Source organism: Microchirus variegatus (assembly GCF_963457635.1).
Source record: "Microchirus variegatus genome assembly, chromosome: 19".
Taxonomy (NCBI): domain Eukaryota; kingdom Metazoa; phylum Chordata; class Actinopteri; order Pleuronectiformes; family Soleidae; genus Microchirus; species Microchirus variegatus.
The window spans coordinates 6,838,722-6,859,795 of NC_139820.1; positions in this window are offsets into that span (position 1 = coordinate 6,838,722).

Genomic DNA, 21,074 nt, shown 5'->3' on the forward strand with positions numbered 1-21,074 from the left:
GAGAGAGAGAGAGGACCCGCCGCCAACACTGAGTAAGGTCTTTACACCTGATTAATATGTTTATACAACACACACACACACACACACACACACAGGGAGAGAGAGCGTCAAAGTCATGTCTCTGTTTCTTCTGTGCTTGTACAGAATGTAGCGAATGACCGTTAAAACAAACCATTTCCCCAAAGTCTAGTTTTAGTTCTTATGGTTGGTCATGTTCATGAGTGTGTTTTGTTTTTTATTATTATTCTTTATTTCTATTTTCCTTTATTTTGTGTTTTAGTTTTGACAAGTGCAATATCATTTATTATGATTATTGTTATAATAAACAGGACTGCAATGATTAATCATCAACCATATTGATAATCGATTAATAATAAATTGTTTCCTCAATCGTTAAAACAAACTTTCTGATATTTCAGCTTCTTAATTGTGATTATTATCTGGTTTATTTGCTCTATATGGCAAATAAATAATTCAAAGTGAACAATTTTGTTGTTGTTGACACTTGAGAACGTCATCGTTCATTAGTGTGAGAAACACCGATCAACATTTTCTGACATTTTTCGGTATTCGATTAATTGAGATGGCGACAGATGGATCCATTCTGAAAATAATGATTTGTTCCCTAATTATAGATAAATGTGTTCCTTCATACATGTTAACTTAAAAAGTCGCATCACTTATGAATAAACTCTGTCAACCGAATAATCAGCCAGGCTATTATGTAACTAATCGTAAAATTATAATAAGCTTTGTTTTTTTGTTGTTTTTTTAAGTTCCTGCCCTGTTTCCTGCAACTAATATTGAGTTTTTTCCACAATTTTTTTTTTATTTTAAATGACCTGCAGCGAAGGCAGGAAATGCAGATTGGAGAAACATAACATATCTTCTTTGTTGTCACTGCATCGTTAATATAATTTGCTGCATGAATTTGTGCAGCAGTATCAGTGTTGTTGGCGTTTGTATAAAAACAGATTTCCAGTTCCTTGTTTGGAGGCTAATAAGTGTAACGTGAGGGTTTCGATGTGTGGTGGTTGGGTCACTCTAGATATGAATAAACAGCCAGATGGAGATGGATATTTTCTTAAGCAGCACTTTACTGTTCTCTCCACTTCAGCATCTCCACAACAACAGCACTTCCTGTTTACTTCCTTCTTATGCATCACATGTCTCTGAAGCAACCACTGAGAAGCTAGATGGACTTCGACGGGTAAATGTGAGTCAGAACTACAGAGGCAGATTCAGCTAATTATTTAAGAATGTTAAACAAGCTGCTGTAACTACAGTATTTGAACATGTAAATATGCAAATAATAATTAGGAATATAAATGTGTAAATTTAACTAAAATATATAAACTAACGACTTGTAAACCTTACATAAGTTTCCCCATTTGGGGAATAATAGTTTCTCTAATCTAATCTACAATGCAGTGAACATGTTGGGAAATATTCTGAAAGGACTCACAGGTGTCAGGAAGGTGGTCCTTCCACTGTGAATGTGGCTTTATTTTAAGATTTTATTTAGATTAATAATGGGCAGCAACTAACCATTAATCAGTCAATTGTTTTCTCGATTAATAGAGTATTTGTTTGGTCCATTTGTCCACAAACTTACCTGATTCAGTTTTAATGGCTTCTTTGTTATATGGAGCAAAGAAACCAGAAAATATTCACATTGAAAAAACACTCAAACCATTTAATAGATTATCAAAATAGTTGACGATTGATTCAGTAATTAATTTAATAATCAATAAATCACCTTAAATACAACTAAAATACAACACACTGTACATCTAGCAAACAAAACGAAATAACACAAACCACATGTTGACAAACAAGCAGAGAAATTATTAAGTTGTCTACAAGAATATCATCTCAAATGTAGTCTGTGTAAAAATGGACGTAGCCTTTCGGCTTGAAAGTAGTAGTCGTAGTTAGCCACTAGGGGGCAACTCCACTGGTTGTTGTTTTTTTTCTTTTTAAAGACGCCATATGTAAGAATGTGGACAAAAACGGTTACTACACTCAAATTCAAAATACCGAGGTCTTTTAGGTATCGTTTTTCTCCACCATTGTAGCTCAGACGTAACTGGCAACCTGTGGTTGCTCGGCAGCTGAGACTCTACTGACTGCAAAACACGATTTCAAAACGTAAACATGATTTGCAGTCTGCAAAAGATTTTTTTTAATGCAAATATTTTGACTGTACTGTTGTTGTTGGTGAGTTCAGTTTGTTATATGAACATTATTCCTGAAAAATGGGCAAAAGCAATCACTTTGCTGGTCCTTTTATGGTTAAAATAACCAAAAAAATCCAGAAGAAGATTTTAAAAGTTAATGACAAAATGCGTGTCTTTGTCTAAATATGTATGCACTGTACTTAACTGTAACTCTATGGGAATATGACCACACTTATTACTTGATTTATAACATCAGTTAACAGTTTCCTGATGAGTTAATGGACTCGATCTCTAGTTTTAGCTCTTCTCCAATAGAACGTGACGTGTAAATCTTGTAAATCACGTTCCCATTTAGAGGAAAATAGACGAGGAAGCACAGCAGATGTGAGCGGACACCACATTGATTGACAGCTGGTAGGAGTCTGGTTGAACTGTGACCCTCGTGTTTCATAAACTGACATGACGCTGGTCAAATCGCAAATCTCAAGCTTTTCCAAACAGGAGATTGTTTTGAAACTGGAAGCCTCTGTGCATTTTTATATGCTGTATAGTCTCAGTGCAAAATCACTCACTCAGGCTAGCAGTAAAGAGACAAATGATTTACTGATGCATCACTGCAGGCAGAAACACAGTCCAGGACTTGCACACGGTGTGTGTGCACACTCCCAGACACACACTGCTACATGCATATTACAGTAAGGTGCTCCAGACATTTTGCTGAGTCATGCTTCAGTCTCCTGAAACACAGCAGTAACACTGTTGGGGATGTGGCCGTTGTGTTGTGCCGTACTCTGAGGCTTGACTCTCAATCTGCATGTGAACTGTGTGTGTCCAGGTCAGTGTGTGTGTGCGTGTGTGTGGTGCTGATGTGATTGTGTTTAATGAGAGTGAGACTTGACACACAGAGCTGAACTGAAACAGAGGAAGAAGAATATGAAGTGGTCTGACTGCTCTCTATTTACTCATTTATGATGTTATATTTAGGCCCGGCTACATTTTTGATGCTTCATATTTGTCAAGTTTAATACGGAGAGAAAACTTGGTGTGTGTCTGTCAATGTGTCTGTGTGCACTCATAAACACACAGTACACACACACACACAGTCAAAGCAGCACATACTATAAATACTGTGTTTAAGGTCCAGAAATTTATATTAAATATAGAATATTTATTCTGATGATTACATTTACCTGTGTAAATGTATACATTGTTGTTTTCATTACCAAACATTTGAACCTGCTATATTAACATGAGGAGCAGGTCTTCTCTATGTCGGACGCCATGTTGTCCAACATGTTTTTAATGGAGAAACTAAACACCTTTTTCAGTTTTACTGATCACTACCATAGGTTTTTAAGGGAAAGGTGAGGTGAGTGACATGACACTTAGCCAGTATGGCACTTTTCCATCATACAGTTCCAGCATTGTTTTGCTTTTCCATTAGTGATGGTACCTGGTGTTTTCTTTTTGGTACCTGCTCTGGCGAGGTTCCGAGCGAGCTGAGCCAAAGTGACGTCAACAGACTTGGCGTTACAGTGAGCGTGCACATACCGTGGTCCATCAACAAGGTGCAGGCGCTCCTGTGTTTGGTGGCTTAAGACGTGATCGTAGAAAAAGATGTCTCACGCACCTGTGCTATGATGACCCCGCCCACATTAAGGAGGCACTATGAAGTAATGAGAAACGACGTGACTGATATCAAACTGAGTAGAGTCGAGTAGTGCTAGCACTGAGTGATTGGAAAGCGCCTAAAGATGTTGCTAAAAACCATCCTTTAAAAAAATATCCTTCTGTCACTGGTTATTTTTTTTATCTTGATATAAATGTTTAGCTTCTAAAAAGAACATAATCAAAGGGCCTTCTGTGAATCACAGGTGCAATGATTAGCTTTAGTCTCTGATGTAACCAAATCCCCTTCAGCTCCTTCTTCACAGTCAGCTTTAAATAAGCTTCAGACTTGATGGTAAAATAAGAAGCACAATCATGTTTTAAAGCAGACCTAGACCGGAAGTTCCACTTAACGCTGTTTTAGTGTGCATCTGCGTCATTACCTTGTTTATGAAGCCCTGCAGTTTAGAAACAAACAGTTCATCCACTGCTGAGAACGCTGTGTTTTATTGTAATCTCTGGCTCAGCGAGATCTCTGAAAAAATCCGGTCCGGTTACGTAAACAACAGTTCTCCTGGACAGCAGATCCTCCTGCTCCGGGCACTAGTCCGGGCACATCCGGTTGAACCGCAGAAGAAGAATAACGTCCGTTGTGGCGGTGTTTTACAAGCGACAGTGTCTTCTGACTCTGGGTCTGACTCCTGGTCAAAGTCATAAAATGGACTGCGGCGGGGAGTCGTGAAGAAGCTATTTTTGAACACTGTTAAAACAATGTTTTGATAACGAGTAGCAGTGCATCCACCGTTCCAGAGGGGGGAGCTGCTTCTGAGAGCGAGTGTGCTGAATGTGTCACTTCCGGGTACTGGCCAATCACAAGACAGTTGGGAAGGCTCTACGCTGGCTGACCAATCACAACACACTCTGTCTTCTGGGTGTGAGAGTTCAGTCTGAAATATCGCGGCTGAGGAACAGCATTAGAAAAGAGGATTTCTATCAGCTGGTTTACAGCATGTAAGTAGACCTCCATAACTAATATACTTCATGCACTATATATGTGCAACAGGACCACTCTGTGAGCTTTAAGCAACATCTAACCCTTGGCCATCAAACAACTGAAACCTAAATACCATCATGGGTAAATCCCTTTAAGGGTGCAGTGTGTAAGAATCACATCTGCAAACTATTGTCACTTTTCCACTACATGGTCCCGACACGACAACTGGTACAGGTTTTTTGCTCTTCCATTAGTGATAGTACCCCATACCTTTTTAGTACCTGCTCTGGCGAGATCCCAAGTGAGCTGGCCCGATACTATATGTGATGTCATCAGACTGCCAGCCACTGATTGGTACCTGAACAATGCCGAACTGTAGATCAGTTAAAACGACTTAAAAATCCTGAAAATGTGCATTGATCTCCAACATTTTGCAAGGAAATTGCTAAAATGTCAATATTTAGGAGTCTGGTGCATTTAGCGACATTACTGCTGAGAGCGACGAGCTGCATCACAACCCCTGCCGCTGTATTTCAGTTCAGTGACGTTCAGTGTATCAGACGGAGTCTGAGCTCTGGTCATGCAGGAGGTATTAAACTAATTTTTCATTAACTGATCCTAGGGTTTAAGACGATAAAAAAACAATTGCTTTACAAGTCACTTGTCACTAATTTGTGTGTGTGTGGTATAAAACAAAACTCACAGCAGTTTCAGGCAGCTATGCTGTGGTGACTCCGCCCATGTTGAGGAGATACTATAGTAATGGAAAACCAACCAAACCGTGTAGAGTCAAGCTGGGCCACGGCGAGGCGAGGCGTGTCGGGACCATTTAGTGGAAAAGTGCCATGTATATTCCAGACAGGATGTTCTGTTCTGTTCTGTTTTCATAACTGACAACACATGCTCTGGCTGTTTTGTCCATTCAAGCTACTGTAGAAACATGGCAGCACAATATGGCGGCATCTGTAAAACAAGGCCCTCGCCGAAAGTATGTGTTGTAGTTTATTCAATTACTGCCAATAAATAATCCACACTCGTCCCACACTGGCCCTTTAAAGACATCTTTAGGGGTAGGAATTGCCAGAATCACTGTCATATCATCACTATTTAATACGTATACAATATTATAACGATATTGGCACTATCTAGTGGATCTAGTGGATTTTTTTATGCTAATCCACAAAAAAGAAGATTTTATTTATTACCTCAGGTGAAGCAAATCAATACTTGGTGTCTCAAAATGATAGATAGATAGATAGATAGATAGATAGATAGATAGATAGATAGATAGATAGATAGATACGGGGAAAAGCACATAAGGACATCTATATAGAATAAGGGATAAAATATTAAAACGCACCTGAATAACACAATCAATAATGATGAATATGTACAGTGTGCAGTTTGTGCAAAGTGATGAAGGTGCAAGAGAACAGTGGTGCATCCGGAAGTAAAGAGATTAAGAGTATGGAACTGCTCTAACAAGGTGTAAAAGGTTTTAGGTCAAATCTAATCTCTGATGCCGTAGACGCAGCACTTTTCATCCAAGATTGGCTTCCAGCTCAAAGTCTTGATTAAAGGGGTTTCAGGCAAGAGCATTAATGTTTCCGACAGCACTTTTAGTGCTGAAGGCACCATTCATTCACAATAAACACATACCTGTAAAAAGCTGCGTCGGTCTCATATCCCGATGATCTACATCCAGATAATGATGCATATCATGATTCCTGCTTTATTGATGACTATGAGAATTGGGGCCATGTCTTTGGTAAACAGTTGCTGCTGTTTACCATCTCCCATCTCAGTTATTTGTTGCCACGTGTTGTGCTGGAGGCAAAAGCCTCTTCTGAAGTCTGAGTGTGGAGTTTGTTTTAAGCATTCTGCTTTTCATTAGTCCTTTAACTGTCTGACACGTGTCTTATTATGTACGTGTCTTCTGTGTATGAAGCAGAACCTCACTTCTGAGGAACTGGTGATGTTTGGAGCTACAATGTTAATTAGGTGTGGGGAAAAAAATCGATTCACATATGAATCGCGATTCTTATCGTCCACAATTCTGAATCGATTCATAAACTTCAAAAATCTATTTTTTTGTAAAAGTTTCTATTTTCAAAAAACACCAGTTTATTTGTGTACAGTTTATTTTGTATTTAACTTCTGGGAGAAAAAGGCAGCGAGCCTAAGCTTTTATTCATGCAAGTTATTTTTTTGTACAGTAAGTAAGTTTTTATTTGTTTTGAATAAATAAATGTTAACTTTTGTCTTAAGTTTGCCTTTGTGTGATCACATTATCTTATAGAAACTGTATTGTTTTGATGTCATAATTTGCCTTAACACACCATGCATTGTATCAATTTTTGAATCGAGAATCGTTTGAATCGAGAATCGATTTTGAATCGAATCGTGAGCCACCCAAAGATTCACATCCCTAATGTTAATCGTGGTTAGACATTAACTAGCTATGTTCCAGGTTAGGGATAAAGTTTTGTATTTGGCAGATACAAAGATGAATTCCTTAAAAGGATAGCTGCATGAACCAGTGAGTGCCTCAATACCACGTTGTAGTTTTTGATACGATACTGATATCAGAACCTTGAGTATTGATCTCTTTTTTGTCCTTTTTTACAACAACTTGTGAATGATGAATTTACCATCAAAAAGAAGTTATTTCAAAAACGCTCCAACTGTAGAACATATTTACTTCATTAGGATATACACTCTTAGAAATAAGGGTTCCAAAAGGGTCCTTCTCCAAGGGCTGAGGTTCTACCTGGAACCATTTGCTGCTTTTTCAAGGGTTCTTGGTAACACTAATGATTTCAGTAGAACCATTTTGATCCAGAGAACCCTTTAAAACGCCTTTCCTGAATAAAGGGTTTTAAAAGTGTTCGTGGTGGAACCCTCCAAAAGGGTTCTCCTATGAGGACATCCCGAAGAACCTTATATGGTTCTACTTAGCACTTTTCTTTCTAAGAGTATACTGTGAATAAATCACCACAACATGACTCAGCTGCACTTTTCTTTTTTTTCTTTACGCCTCTCACTCATGTTCTGGTCACATCAGTGACAATATAATGAGATATTTCTTATAATTTTAATACATTTTTCCAGTAAATCCAGTGATTTTAAGCAGTTTCAGGCTGACGCTCAATATCATATTGGCACATCACACACCTGTCAGCCTTGGTACTGAGCATGCTAATAAACCAAAAGGCAAATTTGTCAAATTTCCAGATGTAAAATTTGACAGAGGAAGCATCAAGTACATTTGTGTCAAGGGCATCAGCCTCACTTAATGGACTTAAGTCACCAGACTCGCATGTCACTGGATTGATTAGCCGCTAAACACCGAAACTAGAGGCTGCATGTCGGCATAACACTGAGCAAACATGTAGACTAGAATGGCAGCTGAAGCCTGATGTTTTCCTCCCTGACTCACCTCTCAGTAGTAGCAGACAGATGGACATCTCACTAAGATGTTCACAAGCTAAATTAGTTGCAATCAATTCACAAAAAGGTTTGTTGAATGAATAAATAAATAGGAATAGACTTTGCCTCATTAAACAAGACACAAATGCACAAGGAGGAATATGATAGCACCACAAATCCTATTTGCATTTTTGCCATAAACAACAATCTCCTTTTATTGATGGAGAAGAGTCCAAGTAAAATGTGTTTTCTGAATCAAAGCCAAAACCCTCTGCTCCCTGACGCTCACATGAATACGCTAAAGTTTTGAACATCAGCTTCACTTTCATTCGGTTTGCTTTTGTGCACAAAACGGTCTTCATAAGCCTGTCAAACTTTGTCCGCATGTTAATGTACGTTACACGTGCAATTCACAATCACAACACAGTAAGCAGCGGGTCACTGTACGATCGGTATCGGTCCGATACTGGTCAAAATCATTGTATCAGATATCAGACGGATAAAAATGAGAAAAAACTCTGTTACACAGTTGGAGAATTGCGTCTTTGAAATAGCTTGAAATGGTTTAAAAGATCTAAAATGACTATATCGGACTGATTTCAGTATCGGTAGATGCCACGTAGGTATCATGCCATCTCTAACTTTTTGAGCCACTACTGCAGCTACACCAGGGGTCAGTAATTGGCGGTCTGTGAGCCAAACCTGGTGGCAAAACAGTATTATTATCTATGATGCATTATTATTATGTTTAGATTTAGCATTTAGATTTAGCATATAGATTTAATATTTATAATTTAGGTGTAACATTTAATATAATAATAATAATAATAATATAACATTTAATTTAACTATTTAATACATTTCTTTGTTAACAAATATTGTTGTAAATGTGCTTATTGGTGACCTTTGTAGAAAGAAACTGGTGTTGTCTGTCAATGTTTTGGCCTTGTATTCAAAGCTAAATTTACATGCCGACCCCTGATGTACACCTTCAGTTGGACCAGAGTCTGACTCGAGGCTAATACGTGGAAATAAAAGGAAGAAGCCAGCACACAGAAGAATAAGACAACGCCGACAAAATTTTGATTTGTTTTATGCTCTCTCAGCTTAAAAGATGCCAAACTCTGCATAACAATAGTTCTAAATGTTATTTTTCCCAACCAACAAAGCTTCGTGGAGAGTGAAGAGCTGTCCGTCAAGCATAGTTTTTCAAATCGCTTCAGCTAAACCTGGAAGATTACAGTGTTTCATGTCCTACAGTTGTGGGAGTGTGTTGTGGTCTAATGACATTGCCCAAGCTGGATCTTCACTTAGTTTTTTTTCTTTCTTTTCCATCGCTGATGCCTTTTATGAGCACTTTGTTGCAATGGGACTGTATTCACTGTAAACAACAGCTGTTGGTGTCTTTGCACGGAGGCATGAAATGTGGGTAAGAATCAGCTTAAGTGTTCTGATCCTCTGACAATCAAAAGAATATGTTGGAAATGAAATGATGCCACCAATCTGTATGAATCAGTGAAAGTGATAAAAGCAAAAGTGTCCTGTCTTAATGGTTGCAGCAAAGGCAATCGAGGATTTTTAATGTCTGCGATTTTGTTAAGCGATAGTTACATGGAGGCTGGTTTGACTCTTAATCGGACTCTTGTCCTAGTACACATGCACAGTGGGGAAGTGATTTATTGACCGATGCCTGTCCACCTCTCCTCCACTAGCGGTTGGATACACTCCTTCTAAGGTTGTTGGATTCATGAGGTTTAGCATGGTGCTAGATGTTAGCATGTCGAGCACTCTCCATAGTCTTCCTACAATACATCCATCCATCCATTATCTACTGCTTTATCCTCCACCGTGGGTCGCGGTGGGTGCTGTGCCAATCTCAGCTGACATAGGGTGATAGGCGGGGTACACCCTGGACAGTTCGCCAGTCCATCGCAGGGCCACACATAGAGACAAACAATTCACCTAATCTCCATATTGCATGTTTTTAGACTTTGGGAGGAAGCCGGAGAAAACCCACACACAAACGGGGAGTAAATCTGATCATATGTAACACAAACGATCAGCATTCTGTAATTTTCTCACGTTGCAGTATCTGTTCAGTCTCTTGTATTTCTTATCCAAATAACGCCAGAGTCAGCATTACACACACTGGTGGCCTTTGAGAGTCACCTGCCAAGTTTGAAGCCCGACCCTCGTGTCGACACATTCAACAGTTATGCGAGGAACAGACGGATGAACGGATTAGCCATTGGTGCTGCGCTGTGTGTTTGTGGGAAGGGGGGAGTTCAAGCAGTATCTCTTCCATTTCTTGTCCAAACACAACCAAAGTTGGCACTGCACACACACACGGTCACCTGCCAAGTCGGAAGCCTGTCAAGTGACAGTCATGCGCAGACAGACTTTCTTTGCAACTATAAACTTGGCACAAAAAGTAAGGGAATTTGTCTTTGGTTGATTTTAAAATGGTGCCCTTGGAATTGGAAGGAAAATGCATTTTAGGGTTGAGCAGCAGTTGAGTATGTGGGTTGCGCACATGAGAAATTTGCCAAACCTTCTCCACCAATGCCAAACAGATAATTCTGCTCTTGACTCTCTTGGAGTCATTTATTGGATTGGATGATTCAAGAACCATACACAGTCACAACAGCCTGGCACCTCCTCCTCAAACTGGTCACCTCTTCTTCCCTGTTTCCCCCGGTACCAAGGACAGCGTCACACGCAGCGACAAAAACCATGTCATTATGTTCACGAAACACAGTTAAAACACAGAGTGTCTGTCTGATTGATCATTACAGAGCAACAATAGATTGTTCTGAATAGAGAAGGGTGAATGTCTGCAAAATGTGTCATACGCATTTATGTCCTTTTGACTTGCTAATGAAGTTATTCACATGCATTTGGAGATCGGGGCCCGATTCTACCTGTTTAGAGGTTTAAAACAACCTGTCAATCACCCTAATTAGCCAATGTAAGCCAGAGCTATGGCACTGCGTAACTGAACTTGCTGCAAAGTCACAGAGTCGTTACTCCGCAACGCACAGGGAGCATTGATTTACAGCGATTTTTCATACTTACTTTTTTTTTAAAAACAAGTTATTTTTAGACCAATAGTGACATATAAATAAAATTAAATAGGTTTTAATAATTTGGTACCTAAGAAATCTCAAATGGCACAGATGGTGCCAAACCTAGACGCCTAGACATGTCTTTACTAAAACCTCTGTCATTTTACTCTGCTTCACTTCAGCAGCATCAGACTTTGCACAGCTCATGTCCACGTGTTGTTACATGACTTCCATGCGTATTTAAGCTCCTACTGCATATTTTAAAGGTGATATTTACTTTAAAAAACAGTATTTTTTTCCGCAAGACAAAACAATCCTTCATTTAAGCTGTGTTCCATGTGCGTTCACTCTGACACCGTGGCATCTACAGTGAAACTTACACGACTGGTGAAATCACAAGTGTTATTTTTATGTTGATACCAAGATAATCCACATAGAGCTTGTAACTGCAGAGATTTACTTTATTTAGTTTGGACATGTCATTTTCGAGCAGGGACTCCAAAAAGAGAGTGAGGGAAGAAGAGGTTAAATGGCACCTGAAAGAAACGGGTGCAGGATGAGAGCAAAATAAAACCATCCTGAACTACAAGGAACACAGCTTCACACTGTAAACGCACACACATTTCACATTCCAGTTTCTCATCTCTTTGCCACCTCATGTCCCTCCCTCTCTCTCTCTCTCTCTCTCTCTCTCTCTCTCTCTCTCTCTCTCCCTCCTCTTTCTACATCGTCCTCTGTGTGTCGGTATGCCTGTAAGTTGTTGGTAGAGTGAAGCGGCTGCATTATCTAGATACATTATTGATGCACGCAGCACTCTGACTAACGCACAGATACAAACACACACAGAAACGTCATCCACTCACTCATATAATAGAACCATACACACACACACTCGCAAAATATAACACATTGTTGCACACGCAGACTCGCTTGCAAAGAGCATGTGCCTCAGTTTGCGTCTGAACACGGCTGAGTGCAAGATGGAAGACAAATGGCAGCACGTGTTCCTGCCGTTTCTTTGTGGCTGAGAGAATACGGCTGATTCTCCCCCGCCCTCGACTCTCTGTTTTTAACCCAAAAAATGACAGCCGTGCTGTTTGAAAATGCACAGGCTGAAATTAAGCCACACGCTGAGCTAACAGTTTAGTGCCGTGTGCTTGTTTAACAGCCTGTAGTACTATGGGAGGAGTTGGAGACACGGATGAGCTGGGGCAAAACAATCGATCTTTAAAAATAACTTTAGAAAGATGAAAAGAGGGTTAATTCACTGAAGCAGAGAAGCAGGGATGAAAGGAAATGTAGGGAGAATTATGAAAGAGGAAAGTACAGAGGGCTGAGAGTGAGAGAGAGAGAAAGTGAGTGGTCTGAAGTCAGATGTGGGAGGAAGAGAGAGACAGGAAAGTTCCCAGCATCTCTTTTCCCAGGTCTTTTGTAAGGGCCTCATTAAATATAGATGGTGTTCGGAGCAGTGCAGGAGCAAGTGGGACTCCACAAACAGCACAAGCAGCACAAGCAGCACATGCAGGCAGCCAGGCAAGGCCCATCCTGCCTCCGCAGGAGCCCTGCTGTCTTTTTCACCTGATCCGTCTCCCCCTCTTCCTCCTCTCAGATCACCCACTCCTCCCTCCCTCCCTCCCTGTTCTCCTGACCTTTATTTCTTGTCATCCATGTCTGCACATCAAACTCTTTAATGGGAAAGTGGTTATTTGTTTTGTTCTATTCGTTGCCCTTCACACATCTTCCTTCTCCTCCTCTTCTGTGCATGTTCCTTCCATCCGTGCTCCTTGCCCTCCCTCTAAGCTCTTTTCGCACACGCTGTATCTCTCTGTATGTTAGTTGTGGTGTTCAGCTCGCATTAGTAAGGTTGCATCACTGCCTTCTGAGGGAAAACTGAAGAGGAGTTTTAACCCTCAGGCCATAACATGTCAAATATAAATCCTTGAATTATTCTGAATTCCATCATCCAATAATTACTGAATCAATTTCTCTCACTCCCGACCATCTTCATTTCTCTCTCAATGTGATACTTAAAGAGATATTTCACCGCTGGGAAGTTGAATGTCTATTAAAAAAGGGTCATCTATGGAGTAGAAATGTGAAATAATATTTGAAGAAATTGAAAGAAAAATGTATTTATCGCTCATGTACACAAACGACAACAACTCCCAGAATGCTCTGCTCACTTCCAGCTCAAAGTCTCGCAGCAGCGCTGCCTCGCTTCCTTTCCCACAGTGACGCGAAGAGTGAGTTGTGTAAAGTTTACACAGCTCACGCCTTGATGAATTAGTTGGCGAATACATTACGGATCTGCAAATTACATTTTTTTTTTCTATGGTGCTAAATTGTACCGGGACGTGCAGTAAAAACAATGAAAGGACAAGCAGTAAGTTCCCATTATTTGCCGGTCAGAGATTCAGAGTGGTGAAAGCTTCAAGTCGGCTATGCTAAGCTATGCTAAAATGCTAAAAATACTATTTTTTTGAAATCGGGGGGGAAAAATGAGGTAAGGGAAGCACACTTTCTAAAAAAGAATAATGCTATTCTAGCAATACAAAGCCACTTGCTAATCAGTGAAGTGTTCCTTTAACAAGTTTAAAAAAAATTTTTTTTCAAGTAAACCAAAATGAAAGCTTCACATGGTATTGGATGGACATATCACACATCTGTATTTGTCTTCTTGTTTTGAGATCCATCAGTTTGTGCAGGCTTTGTAAAAATGATTCCCTAACAGTCAATGACGATGTTGTGTCCCTGTTTCTTAGGAGATGAAGACACGTCACCAAGGTCTTCTTCACCACAGCGATGGGCAGACAGCGAGCAGAGTGGGACTGTAACTGGCACCTTCATGGAGCCCTGACACACGGGGCAGAGAGCAGGTGTGTTTGTCTCCCTGTGCATCAGTAAATACACACACGTGAAAAGGCTTTTGTTGGACTGTGTACACAAAAATAAAGATGACAAGCTTAGAGGATTATGGAGCGATGGAGTGAGTGAGAAGTGAGAAGTAGACTATAGCGTCTGAGTTACAGTCTGTTACCCTAAACAGACCTGTAAGGTTGAGGTGAAGCTCAGTTTAATCTGGCTCAGCAGGAGTGACGCAATAACTCCCTGTCACAGCCTGCAGACACACACTCTAATCCAATTTGCTTGCACTGTGTTAGTGTGCGTCTGAGTGTGTCTTTATGTGTGTGAGCATGATGCTGTGCATCAACCTGTGAGCAATTCATGTTCAAATCACATTAGCCACCATCTTGCACAACACACAGTATGTCCGCAAGCCACAGGGTTTTCACTTTTTATACATTTGAACCACTAATGCAGAACCCAGTACAGGTTCTAATGCAAATTTCATTTGGATTGGATTGATGTGATTGAAAGTTGGCAAATGTTCAAGCAGATTAACTCATACAACGTGTATTTAATGCTCAAGCATAGTTTAATGGGCCTTTTTGAAATATTTGTCATTTTAAAACTGCATAGACTACCAGTCCAAAATTTGGACCCACCACAGAGTGAAGGCAAAAGGCCCAACAAGTGCTCAGAATATCTGGGAACTGCTTCAAGACTGTTGGAAAACATTTCAGGTGACTACCTCATGGAGCTCATCGAGAGAATGGCAAGAGTGTGCAAAGCATTAATCAAAGGAAAGGGATCTAAAATATGAAACATTAAGAGTTATTTCACACATTTATTTTGTTTATTAATTAGTTTTGGTGCCTTCAGTGAGAATCTACAATGAAATTAGTCACGAAAATACCATTAAAATGAGAAGGTGTGTCCAAAATTTGATATTTGGACTGATAGTGTACATTTTTTTCATATGGATGTGTTTCAATAAGGTGAAATAGTTGCCATCAGGGTTCCCAAACCTTGGTTGACATCAAATTCAGGGACCTTCCAGCACCAATTCAAATTTGAGGACTAAATGTGCCCATGGTGTCCACTGTTATTGATTTGCAACACACTCTGCATCTGGACAAGTGAAGTCCTTGGAATCTTGGTCAAAGTCAGTCTTTTCTTCAATTTCTTCAGTGAGAATTTTCATTTCCCAGACATCATGTTGTCATTTTCTCTCTCTTGCTTAACGTTACTAAACTTTTTTCACTCATGTTTAGTGGTTGGCTGAAGCCATTTATTGTCAAATGACTGTTTACTCTTTTTAAATCATAATTACAGCACAAACTATCCAAATGACCCTGATCAAATGTTTACATACCCTGGTGATTTGGCCTGATAACATGCACACAATTTGACACAAACGCGGTTTGAATGGATATTATTAGTTATGGTTATAATAATAATAATAATAATAATAAAAAATTAGTGGGTGTGTATAAAAGGTCAGTGAGTTGCTCCAGCACTGCACTGATGTTTTTTAGTTTCTAGGTCATGGGGAAAACAAAAGAAATATCAAAGGATCTGCAGTGAAAAACAGTGGTGGATCGCTGATGTTTTGGGGATGTGTGAGCCACAAAGGCACAGGACATTTTGGTCAGAATTAATGGTAAGATGAATGCAGTAAGTTATCAAAAAATACTGGAGGAACATTTGCACTCATCAGCCCAGAAGCTGCGCATGGGACGTACTTGGACAGTTAAAGAAAGTTGTTGTGTTATCATATCAGAATATTATTCTCTGGAAACAATGGCCAAGAAATCTTAAACTCTGCCAGGGTATGTAAACTTATAAGCACGACTGTACATCAAGCAATGCAGGGCATGAAACACACCATAAGTACTGGAAATGCTAACCGTGCTGGAAGAGAAACCATGCAAACATGTCTTGGAGGTTTAACCTCCAGGTTTGACCTCGGTGAAACCTGGATTTGGTGTAGCGGTCACATGTTGTCGCTGTGCATGGTTGGTTTTTCCTCTGGATTCTCCAGCACCCTCTCAGTCCGACAAGCAGAATGGGTTTTGTTTAAATTGAGACTCTCAACTCTCTTGTTGTTAGTGGCTGTATATTGGCAGTGTTATGCTGGTGAAACTGTCCCGGACGTATATTCCACCTCTCATCCAATGTCGGCTCGGATTAGCTTCAGCTACCCCTGCGACCCTCAAAGGATAAGTTGGTTAGAATAACAGATGGCACGTCACCATCTCTGCTTTCATGACCCGTCACTGTATTTTATGGTGGGTTGGTCATCCCTCACCTTCCTGCTCATTAAATATAGATGGTTTACACTCTTACAAGGCAGTCATAATTCAACTCTCACAACCAGATTCAGTTAAAAGTGCCTTTTATTATTAAGAGGAATAGCCAAATTAAGCCTTTCTTTATACAAATCACAAGTAAACAAATTAATTAATCTGCATCTTCTGCATAAAAACTGATGCTTATTTTAAAATGAGGGCTGTATAATCCGATAAATATAGTGTGTATTGATCACCTGGAGGCTGATCTCAGTAGCAAAGTAAAATTATACATCCCAATTAAAATTCCATTAAACTGTGATGATACGCATTCAATCGATAGCTAATGCGATTGCTAATGGAAGCATAAAGTGCACGAATAGTCATTTTATTTAGTCTTTTCTTCTCGGTCTCGTGCAACTAAAACGTACAAAAACAGGAAGTGCTAGGACATACTCGACCTAACTCGTGCAGTCAGCAAAGAAGAATATGGATATAAGGAGAACAGATGACTGAGTGAATGAATGAAGACAGTGGGAGGTAGTGCACTGTTTAAGTGCTGCTGCTCCATTCGACAACTCATGAGTGTGTTTCTCTGCAGCGTTTGTTTCTCTGGCCAGCACCAGTGCAGTCAGACATTTCTGGCAAATGACATCACAGTTTCATCTGCAGCAATTTAATAAAAGTTGTGTGCCAACAGAATTCAAGCCCAACAACCCATCTTACCTCTTATTATTTATTTATTTAGGTGTGATTTGTAGCTATAAGCAAAAAGTGAGTTTTATAAAGTGCCGGGAAAAGCAGCTCAGTCGGTCACCGTCAGGAGAGAGTGTGGCAGGTGAGAGCACCACTGTGTGCACTGCCAACTATTTTGCGCCCCCCCCGTGAGTTTGTGTAAACTATGTTAAACTAATTTATGCATGTGCAACAAAGCGCAGGACGTCTCTACAACTACGAAAACAACTGTTAACACAGTCCTCATTTGGAGCAAAACTCCCTTCAAAACAAAATTCAACTCACAACAGACGTGAACTCATTCCCTGGATTTACACATTCACCAGTTATTGTTATATTATTGTTAATAATTTAAATTTTTGGCAATAACACCTTAAGACCCTGGTACACTTCACACGGACCCAACGTGCATCATGTGCATGACACGAGTTGCATCATCAACACACAAAGTGCAGGCTGTGTGCATGCAGCCCAGATTTTGGAACCTTCGTGCATAGTGTGCGTTGGGTGCGCACGGACATCGCATGCGCCAACTGAATTTCGGTGATTTCCATCATTTTCAACTTCAAATCATGGCAACAAACTTGACTTTGTCAAACATCGTGTCATCCAATAAAATAGAACGTTCCATTCATCAACCCCGAGACTTTCGATTTTAAACTGTTGGTGTATTTCTTGGTCTCCGTCATTTGCATATTATTTATTTGTTATATCTTCTCACCAGTCAAAATCTCACGAGATTCACATAACAGCTCTAGGAGCACTTGGCACTAGTGGACTGAAATGTAAATTGATGTTTTTATTCTAATACGAAAAAAAATGTGTAACATCCGTTAAAATTGTCAATGTTAAAAATGTATATTTTGGTGTCCCAAAAAAATCATCACGCAAAATATCATGATATTTCGCTGTATCGATTTTTCCCCATCCCTAGTTATTAAATCATGTCAGCTGTGACTTTATTTATTGTTTTATCGCCACTGGGCTAAAAAATGCAAGCGATATAGGCAGAAATGCAACATATATTATATATCACTAAAACAAACCTATTGAATGGGTACTGCACAAGCTGAAATAAAAATAAGTTAAGTAAAGAAGCAAGAAAAAAATAATAATTATTTGATGAAGTTCAAGATGTAACTTTTTCCAGTGGGTCTGTAAGAGTGGCTTTAATTATTTATCAGAGATTTAATTCAATTCAATAATCAATTAAAGCAGAGCACAAAACTTCCAGAGACTGGAAGGAAGAAACGCCTCTATTAAAGGTCCAGTCTGTAGGCTTCAGTGGCATCTAGTGGTGAGGTTGCAGAATGCATCCAGCCAAATACAAGTCACCTCCCTCTCCTTTCCTCAGCATTTAGGAGAACCTATGTTCTTTAGTGAAATACTTTTTGTTTTGTCCAACAGGAACGAAGCACTGCTGATGTGCAGGACTCATTTCATTTCACTATAGCTCCATAAAACCCCTCTGGGTTATATTTGTATTATTCTGTTATGTTATTCTAGGGATGGGCATTTCAAGAAAAAGTGCTTTACAAATATTCAAGGATTATTCATCAGTTCTATGACAAATCAGCAGGTATATTTTCTTTCATGAAAAACACAAAGTAGCAATTAACTGTAACAGCATGAGCCCTATAGCTTCTGTAGCGCCCTTAGCCTTTCTGTTTGAAAGCATATTAATGACACTCACATTCTTACCTTCATCATTCCAATGACCCAAAACTAGGAAGTAAACATTGACACTTTATTGTTGCACAACGATAAACTTGGAATAAATGAAAATTAAATACAAAAATAGAAAATGTTCAATAAAAGTGTCCCTTCTTTTAATTTTGAAGATCTACTCGGGTAGATTTTGTGTGTTTTATTCTTATCTATGTCAGAGAGTGAAGTGAGTTGGTGGTCTGTTGTTTTCCTGAGTGGATCCCACGGCTGGCCACACCAGGGTTCAGAATCAGAATGCTTATTATTCCTTAATCTGGCAAAAAAATAAAAAATAAAATCTACACACTCCCTTGAGATGATGCGCCACCTAGTGGTGGGCCCCGTCTGTGTAATTATGCCTTATCTATATAAATAACACTAAGAACAACATTGTTGTTACATTATAAGGAAATAAGCACGATATTGACATGCTCATGTGAGAGGGAAGTGCAGTATGATGTTCCCTCCTTCATCTAATGTTACACACTTTTGTCGTTAAACAGGAAGAATGGCTGCAGTAGATCTCATCAGAGTGCTGGTTTTTACTTCATCAGTTTTGTCAATTAAAGCTACTTAGCAGGAAGAGCCTTTTTAATGGTTTAGAGAGATTTGGTGATGTATGGAGACATTAACTTTATGCAATAATCTACCCCCTGATTTTCCACTTTCAGACAAAAGGTTTTACAATTTTAAGTGATGTCAATGTGAAGTTGCACGTATCCATTTCACTCGTGACATCACTGTGCTGGTGTTCAAGCTATAGGTGGATTATTATTCAAACCCTAAACTGAGTCCACAGCTTTGTGTCTGTGTAACCTGAGAAGTGAAGACACTCAAACGGGAAGAGTGAGATCTAGAAACGCAAGGAGTGAGAGGCTGATAGGATGAAGGGGAAGAGAGAGAGAGAGAGAGAGGGGGGGGAGGGCAAGAGAGGTGTGCTCACAGACAGATGGATGGATAATGTGCTTATGACTCAAGATCCCTGAGGAAACATTGGTGTCTGGCCGTGTGACACACCACTTTCATCACTAAGCCCTTTTCCTGTCTCACCTGCGATCACACTTGTTTCCTTTCTGTCATTTTCTCATTCAGATTCTCGTGCTTGTCACATTGTACTCGATGGTTCCCTTCTCTGTTCCCTCCTCTCCTCTCCTAGTCTCCTCTCCCCTTTGCTCATTTGCGCTAATGGATGACATAATGCTCATCATCACTAACATCCTTCTGGGGGAGATTCCTTCCTGCAGCCGCCCACTGAGGGACACAGCAGGTCCCCAATGAGATCATTCACTGATTCACTTCACTTCAAATGTGTTCATGGATTCATGGAAATAAAACAGTGTCCAGGAATGGTTTGATACCATGAAAATGGCTCAAGGCTTCTATAGTCCAAGCATAGGCAAATGAACTGTGTTTGCACAGTGCAGATAAGTATTTATTTTTTATACGTTAGCAACTCACTGTGTTTTAAACACAGAGACTGAACAACAAATACACCAGAGTTCAGAAAATAGAAATAAAGAAAACAAAGGCTACGATCAAATAGCCTTTGATCAAATTAATCATGGCCGTATGAGAATAGAAACATTTTTAACCTGGATTTTTAAAAAAATGATTCAGCTACCATTAAGAAGAAATGAACAGCCCATTGTCTGCGATTGTTTTAGCATTTATGTGAATGTTAAGTTTTTGTTGGTATGAGATTTTATGTCCAATAGATTTAGTGATATTAAACCAGTACTGAACCAATTATTGTTTTGGCTTGTTTTGACATAAAGAGGATGAGGGAAAAATCAAAAACAGAGCATTGTCTTATATAATAAGGAAATCATTTTTTTTTTATTTTTATTTTAAAAAAGAGAGAGCAAGAGAAAGAGAAAAGCTGCAGAAAAAGAGAAATACCTAAATCAGTTATATTTACCCTTTTCTCCCAACACTAGACCACACAGATTTAGATTAAAGTACAATCTACAATATTCACTTTCTTAATTAGTTTTCACCAGCGCATCATATAAAAATATATAATCCCGTCATAAGTTGATAGGCAATTCATCGCAGACAACTCACAGAAACGTTTTCACTATAGTTTACCAACAACACCTCAACTTTTTGTGTTTACGAACCCATTTATCCACCATTCATCATTCTCCCTCATTCATTCATGCTTTGCTCGATTCGTGAATCTGTCAGTTATTGCTCATCCTCCATCTGTCTAATCAATCGCTCA